The sequence below is a fragment of the Vigna unguiculata genome, chromosome 4, assembly GCF_037176805.1.
Source record: "Vigna unguiculata cultivar grain cowpea cultivar isolate G323 ecotype 2 chromosome 4, ASM3717680v1, whole genome shotgun sequence".
Lineage (NCBI taxonomy): Eukaryota > Viridiplantae > Streptophyta > Magnoliopsida > Fabales > Fabaceae > Vigna > Vigna unguiculata.
In genome coordinates, this window is record NC_140795.1 from 34033479 (window position 1) to 34041359 (window position 7881).

The 7881-nt window shown below is 26.1% G+C and overlaps 1 long non-coding RNA gene across 3 annotated transcripts; it reads left to right on the top strand.

Annotated features, from left to right (window-relative positions):
* The first annotated feature begins 1480 nt into the window (after positions 1-1480).
* LOC114180294 (uncharacterized) lies at positions 1481-3960 on the top strand. Of its 3 annotated transcripts, XR_014994186.1 has the most exons (7): positions 1481-2036; positions 2116-2214; positions 2351-2427; positions 2554-2695; positions 2908-2974; positions 3171-3256; positions 3574-3960. It is a non-coding gene; the product is annotated as an uncharacterized LOC114180294 (long non-coding RNA). The 3 variants fall into 3 exon arrangements; XR_003603662.2 differs by having other exon boundaries at positions 2554-2974; XR_014994185.1 differs by having other exon boundaries at positions 2554-3256.
* The last annotated feature ends 3921 nt before the right edge of the window (positions 3961-7881 follow it).

Here is a 7881-nt window from a genome sequence, read left to right on the forward strand (position 1 = left end):
TTTATAATATGTGAAAAGTATATATTATTACCTTTATCCAATCATCTTTAACTGCAACTCAAATGATTATTCTTATCCGAGACATGACATAATAGCTACATTCCCATGAATCTTCTTGCTTCTTACATTAAACATGACAAAAACTAATTGCATATCAAGGTCATACGTTAACATGCCAAAATTAATAACTTTAAAATAAATGAGTTCCAACCTTTGGATATAATACTTTAATTTGTTATGCTTTGGGCTTACCCAAAACTCTAATGAAATTTTGGAAACACAAAACACATGTTAGTTTTAGGTTTAATCATGCCTTTGGTCCCCATTTTCGTAGCAAAATCTCAATTTGGTCCCTCTATTTTTTTTTTCGTCTCAATTTGGTCCCTTCCATTAGTGGTACATTAACACTGTTAAAGGGGGTGCCACGTGCCAGTTCTTGGTTTTTTTTACTTATTTTTGAATTATTTCTATTTTTTCTTTTTGAATTTTTTTTAAAAAAATAAAAAAATTGCCACATGTCAAGTTGTCATCGTGTCACGTGACAGTGACAAAGTGATGTGGCAGTGACAATGACACGTGTCACTTATATGTCAAGTGTCATTTCCACTTTCTCAATTGGGTCCCTTTATTTTAATTTTTGTCTCAATTTAGTCTCAATTTTTGTAAAAATTGAGCAATTTTATTCCTCTACAAATTGAAATCTAATTTAATTTCTGTATAAATGTACACAAATATTTATAGCAAAATTGATATTTCAAGTAAATATTTTTAACAAAATTAAGTTTATTTAATTAATATTTTACATTGAACTTTATTTAAAATTGTTTTAAAGTTGTTAATAAAAAATAATGTTAATAGAAAAAAAATCATAAATTATATTGATATTTTATTACATCGTACTTCAATATTGTTTTTTTATTTGAATTTATATTTCAAATAATTGTATATTTTTAAAATGTGTAAAGTTCAATAATTTGTACACAAATGTTTGAATTGGTGTAAAAATAAAAATTTTAAAAATTTTAAAAATAATTTTAACTAGTTCATGTAATAATAAAAAACATATAAATTTAAAATTTGAAAACAATTTTAAGTAAAGTTGAATGTCAAACACAAATTTAAATTACTTAGTTATGTTAAAAATATATAATAAAAATATCAATTGGAATAAAAATATCAAATTAATAAAAATATTTGTATAACATTTATATAAAAAATAATTTTTGTTTCAATTTGGAGAGGGACAAAATTGCACTATTTTTACAAAAATAGGGACTAAATCTATATCTATATACAAATGTGAACTAACAAATGACAAAATTTTCAATATTTTAATATTTCTGAAACAATTGAATTTAAATTTTTCTTTCTACAATAGGAAAATATGTTTACGCGTCATCTTCTCAGAATTTTGAAGATTAAAAAATAAATCAAAAACAAGCATTTTCATCTCTCCGTATCCCACACACTATCATCTCTTTCAAACTTCTCTCTCTTTCTCAAACCCCTTCATTTTCTTCTCTCTCTTCCTCAAACTTTTTCATCGTCTTCTCTCTCTTTCTCAAACCTCTTCAGAGCTTCTTCTCTCTCTTTCTCAAACCTTTCAACTTCTTCATCTGTCACTGGATCACCCACACACCACACCATGGCGAACACCAAATCTTCAGCTTCATCTCTCTCTTTCTCACTCACACAGAATACCACACCATGGCGAGACTTCATCTCTATCTTTTCTGACTCAAACATTCAGATCTACTCAAAAAATAATCTTTTTGGTTCTTTTCTGTTGGATCTCGAGTTTTGATCTCGATTTTGCTCTTAGATCTACTTTGTATTTGTTTTACGATACTTCATCTTTGTCTTTCTAACTCAAACATTCAGATCTACTCAAAAAATAATCTTTTTGGTTCTTTTCTATTGGATCTCGAGTTTTGATCTCGATTTTGCTCTTAGATCTACTTTGTATTTGTTTTATTTTTGTGTTGCATTGATGTTTTGCTCTCAGAATCATGAGCAACGTGAAGAACACAAAAAAGGTAACAACTTTTTTGCGATTTTTTGTTCTTCTACCATATTTAACTAATCTTCTTTGTTGTATCGATGTTTTTGTCTCAGATCTACTGTTGGATGAATTTGTTCTTCTCAGATCTACTTTTCTTTTGGTTCATTTTTTCCTCTTATATTCTTGAGCACCTTCACAAGACTTAAAAAAAGGTAACCACTTCTCATTTTTGTTATTCTTCTACCTTCTTATGTTTCTTTCTATTATTTTTTTGTTTGATGCATATTTTTCTCTGATATCTACTTATTTTTGTTTTATTTTTTTGGTGGATCAATGTTTTTCTTTCAGATCTACTTTTCTTTTGTTATTCTTTTGGTTGATGTTTTGCTCTGAGAGCCTTGAGCAACTTGACGAAGACAAAAAAGGTAACAAGAATTTTTTTTCGTTCTTCTACCATCTTCTCAGATCTATTTTGTTTTCTATTATTTTTGTTTTTCGTGGATATTTTTCTATAAGATCTACTTATTTTTGTTTGGTGTTTTTTTTTTCAGATTTTCTTTTCTTTGTTGACAAATGTGTTGGGTCGAGGTTTTTTTCTCAGATCTATTGTTTAATGGATTTTTTCTTCTCAGATCTTTTTTGTTGATGTTTTCCTCTGAGATTTTTTAGGACCTTCACCGTACTAAAAATAAGGTAACAACTTCTAATTTTTTTTCTCAGATCTACTACCATCTTCTCATATCTACTTTGTTTTCTATTATTTTTGTTTTTCATGGATATTTTTAAGCAAGATCTACTTATTTTTGTTCGGTGGATTTTTTCATATTTACTTTTCTTTGTTGACAAAATGTGTTGGGTTGAGGTTTTTTCTCAGATCTACTATTGAATGAATTTGTTCTTCTCAGATATACTTTTTTTTTGTTGATGTTTTCCTCTGAGATGTTTTAGGACCTTCACCGTACTAAAAACAAGGTAACAACTTCTAATTTTTGTTGTTTTTCTACCATCTTCTCATATCTTATTTTTTTCTATTATTTTTCTTTTTTATGGATATTTTTGTCTGAGATCTACTTATTTTTGTTCTATTTTTTTGTTGGATAAATGTTTTGTTTTCAAATCTACTTTACTTTGTTGTAGTTATCTGTTTGATTGATATTTTTTTTTTCAGATTTACTTTGTTGTTCGTATTTTCGTTCTTCTACACAGTAAAGGTTGAATCTTTTAACCTTTCACTCTTTGACGACGACAATAAAGGTAAGCAAGTTTCATACTTTGGCTGATATTCTCTTCTTCTCTAAGATTTGGTTGTTTGTTTTTTTACGTTTTTATTCTTCAATTTTAATTTTTAATTCCTCAACATATTTTTAAATCTGGTGGATCGTTCATCTGTTTAAGACTACTTATTATCATTGAAGGTAATTAATTATAACTAAGTGTACCTTTTGTATATTTAATAAGTTTAAATGTAATTATTTAATTCTTCATTTTTCATTTCTTTAATAATATTGGATTTATTTTACATTTATAATTATATATTTGTTACATAGTCTTCTTTACTAAATCTCTTGCAGACATATAGATATATCAATGGACACTCACTACACCAAGTTTACTAGCTGCAAAGTTTAAAGATGGTTTCATTACAGTTCATTTACAAGAAAATGTATGTATTTGACTATAATAATCTTTTTTGGTCAAATAAGTACTTTAATATTTTTTTCCTTATGCATTAACGAAGATACTTTAAAATTGAAATTAAAGTATAAAGTATTTTTTTTATGACTGATTCAAATACGTGGATTGTTGAAAAACATTTTTTTTTATGTTTTAGGTAACTTAAGTGTGAAAAGATAACAACATATTTCTTGTCGCACACCTTTTGGTTGCAGCATGCAACAATTAATCATTTCCAAAAAAACATTCAATGCTCTCTCTTGGTGTCTTCTCACACCAATTTTTTTATTATTTAGGATTATTATTTTATGAGTTGTATTTTGCTATTTTAATTTTAATATAAGAAATATAATTATTAATATTTGACATTTGTTATTTACTATTTAATAATAATGTATAATAATATATTACATTATTCAATTTAACTTAATTTAATTCAATTATATGTAAACACTTTTTTTTATGCAATAATGATATATGCAAAGTAATAATGTATGCAATAGAGATGTATATCCGAAATAATGTTCAATCTTTTAGAATCCTACAAAATATTTGAGATTAGAAATTATCACTATAAATAGCGTAAAGTAAATATTTTTTTCAATAATATTTTTTGTATACTAATAATCATAATAATAATAGTAACGATTAATAACAATAACCAGTAGTACTTGATAACAAACATTTTAAGATTAACAAATAAACATATATTTATACTTATCAATGCCATTGGTGATTGAAGATTTATTTTTATTATATAATCAGTTAATCTTTATTATATAATTATTTAAATATAAATATTGAGCTTCAAATTATATAGTGATATTTATTTTTTTAATTGATTTTGGCAAAATTCAAAACTCAGTTTTTGATAGTTTAATAAACTAAAAAGTTTGTTTTTAGGATTTGAAATTAGCATTTTGTATTATTTGGTGACATTTTAATCTTTTATTTATTTTTAGGTATAAATACACATTTGGTACCCAAACTTTTTCGAAAAGTTCAATGTAATACCCGAACTTTAGGAATGTTCAATTTGGTACCCCAATTTTCTAAAGAGGTTCAATTTGGTCCTCTCCGTTAAGTTGGAGTTAACACCGTGTCCGTACAGGACACGTGTCAAGCCATGAAATTTTTATTTTTTTTTAATTTTTTTTCAAAAAATTATTTTTTTTTCAAAAAATTAAATTTTTTTTTCAAAAAATTTAAAAAACTGCCACATGTCAGTTTATCATCGTGCCACGTGGCAGCTTACAAGCATGACACGTGGCAGTGTAATAGTTGTTTTCAATTTAGTACCCCAATTTAAATTTTTGGTTCAATTTAGTAAATAAGCTTAATTAGTAAATAAGCTTAATTATAATTTAGGTTTAATTACCCTTTTGGTCCCTCTATTTGTCATGAAATTTCATTTTGGTCCTCACGTTTTTCGTTGTCTCAATTTGGTCCTCATTTTCTTAAAAATGACTCAATTTGGTCCTCACCGTTAACTTTGATCAGACGGTGTTAAAGTCAATGCCACGTGTCAATTTCTGGTTTTTTTGAATTTTTTTAATATTTTTTGAATTTTTTTTTTGAATTTTTTTTTGAATTTTTAATTTTTTTTTGAATTTTTTTTTCTTTTTGACACGTGTCAGTTCACAATTTTGCCACGTGTCAAAGTGACTCAATTTGGTCCCTATATTTGTTTTTAGTTTCAATTTAGTCCCAATTTTTGTAAAAGTGAAGCAATATTGTCCCTCCTTAGATTGAGACTCAATTTAATCTTTGTATACAACTTATGATGATATTCTTAATAAAATTGAAATTTTTATTAAATATTTATAGAAATATTTTTAAATAATTTTTTTTTTAGTTTTATTATTAAACAAAGTTAAATCCCAAACTTAATTTCAAAAATTAACAATTTTGTCATCATATATAAAGGCATCAAGTGTATCATATTATACAAACTTGGTAAAGATTAAAAATAAAAATTTGTAAGAATATCACCATAAAATTTATAAAAAAGTAAATTTAGTGTCAATTCGAGGAAGGACAATATTGCTTCACTTTTACAAAATTTGGGACTAAATTGAAACTAAAAACAAATATAGGGACCAAATTGAGTCACTTTGACACGTGGTAAAATTGTGAACTGACACGTGTCAAAAATTTAAAAAATTCAAAAAAAAAATAAAAAAAATTCAAAAAATTCAAAAAAAATATTAAAAAAATATTAAAAAATTAAAAAAAACCAGAAATTGACACGTGGCGTTGACTTTAACACCGCCTGGTCAAAGTTAACGGTGAGGACCAAATTGAGTCATTTTTAAGAAAATGAGGACCAAATTGAGACAACGAAAAACGTGAGGACCAAAATGAAATTTCATGACAAATAGAGGGACCAAAAGGGTAATTAAACCTATAATTTATATAAACATGTTAAAATAATTGTTTTGAATTTATACATCAAATCACTACACCTAAATATTCAAATTATTTTATTTTTTACAAGTGTAAAAAATTTCATGTATAAAAAATTACAAAGGTTAAAATGAAAAAAATAAAATAATTTAAGTATTTAGGTGAAATGATTTGATGTATATATATTATAAAAAGTTATTGTAACATGTATATATAGGTTGTAATTAAGCTTATTTACTAATTTGGTCTCAAATGGAAGATGACGAAATTGAATGATTTTAAAAAATTGGGGTACTAAATTGAACCAAAAATTTAAATTGGGGTACTAAATTGAAAACAACTATTACACTGCCACGTGTCATGCTTGTAAGCTGTCACGTGGCACGATGATAAACTGACACGTGGTAGTTTTTTAAATTTTTTGAAAAAAAATATTAATTTTTTGAAAAAAAATTAAAAAAAATAAAAATTTCATGGCTTGACACGTGTCCTGTACGGACACAGTGTTAACTCCAACTTAACAGAGATGACCAAATTGAACCTCTTTAGAAAATTGGGGTACCAAATTGAACATTCCTAAAGTTCGGGTACCACATTGAACTTTCCGAAAAAGTTTGGGTACCAAATGTGTATTTATACCTTATTTTTATTTAGGCATTTTTATTTTTATTTTTTTATTAAAATTATTAATTGAATTTGTATTTGAATAATTCAAAAGTCCAATTTCAATTTATATTGGTAACTGAAAAGTCCAACTACATGTCAAACCCTCACATCTTGGTAAGTTTAGTCCGCATTTAATTGTTATGTTAATTCATTCCTTCTTCATGCTTTGGAGGAAGGCATAGATTTTCTCTTTTCAAAGTTGAGTGTAACGAAATTAATATCCACATCAAAGTTCTTTACAATAAGTTGTAATTGGAAAATGTGATATTTTTTTTTTAATTTTCCAGATTATGAAAATATGTGTTTGAAATACTTTGCGTAATGATTAATGCTCAACCATTGTCAATGAAAGTAATATAATGAAAATTAATTAATAATTGGAACTTTAATTTTATTCTCACCAAGCATTAATTCACACAACATTAATTGTCACTTGAAGCAATTTATTTTTTTATGGTCTTAATGCATTGAAGCATATCAACGGGCAGATCCACAATAAATAAGAAAATTTTGCGTATTTATAATGCATTATTATTATTATTTATCATGAAGACCAACAGTTTTATGGGACCAAATGCCGATTTTAAAATTCTCAAATCATAAAGTTTGTTGTCAAAGTGTCAATGAAAAAGTTTTCACATTGTAAAACTTCTTTGTCTTAGCACTAGAATGCAATGAACAATAAAAATTTTCTTTCTACAAAATATTTGTATTGGATGGACATCCCTAAAATTTATTATTTTTGGTAGATCTATCATCTTAGCATTTATTTTTTTATCTTTCACAAATCCACAAATACATAATGTGCCATTTTCGTTGTATTTTTGTCTTTCAACATTTCTTCTTCCTCATTTGTGTAAGATCCAAAATACTATATGCGACAATGATGTTAGTAAAAGTTTAGTTGATGTTGCCAACTTTCAAAATAAAAAATCAAGTTTCAATGATGTGATCCAATTAATGTGCCATTTTCATCTTCTTCTTTGAACAAAGCAATTAATATTTTGGGTTTTGATGTCATAATGCATTGCAAACACACATCTTTCAATTATGTGAGCATCAATTATCAACGTGAGCAATTATGCTTTGTGGGACTCAATGCACTGTCAAATACTAATACGTCGCCAAGTTTG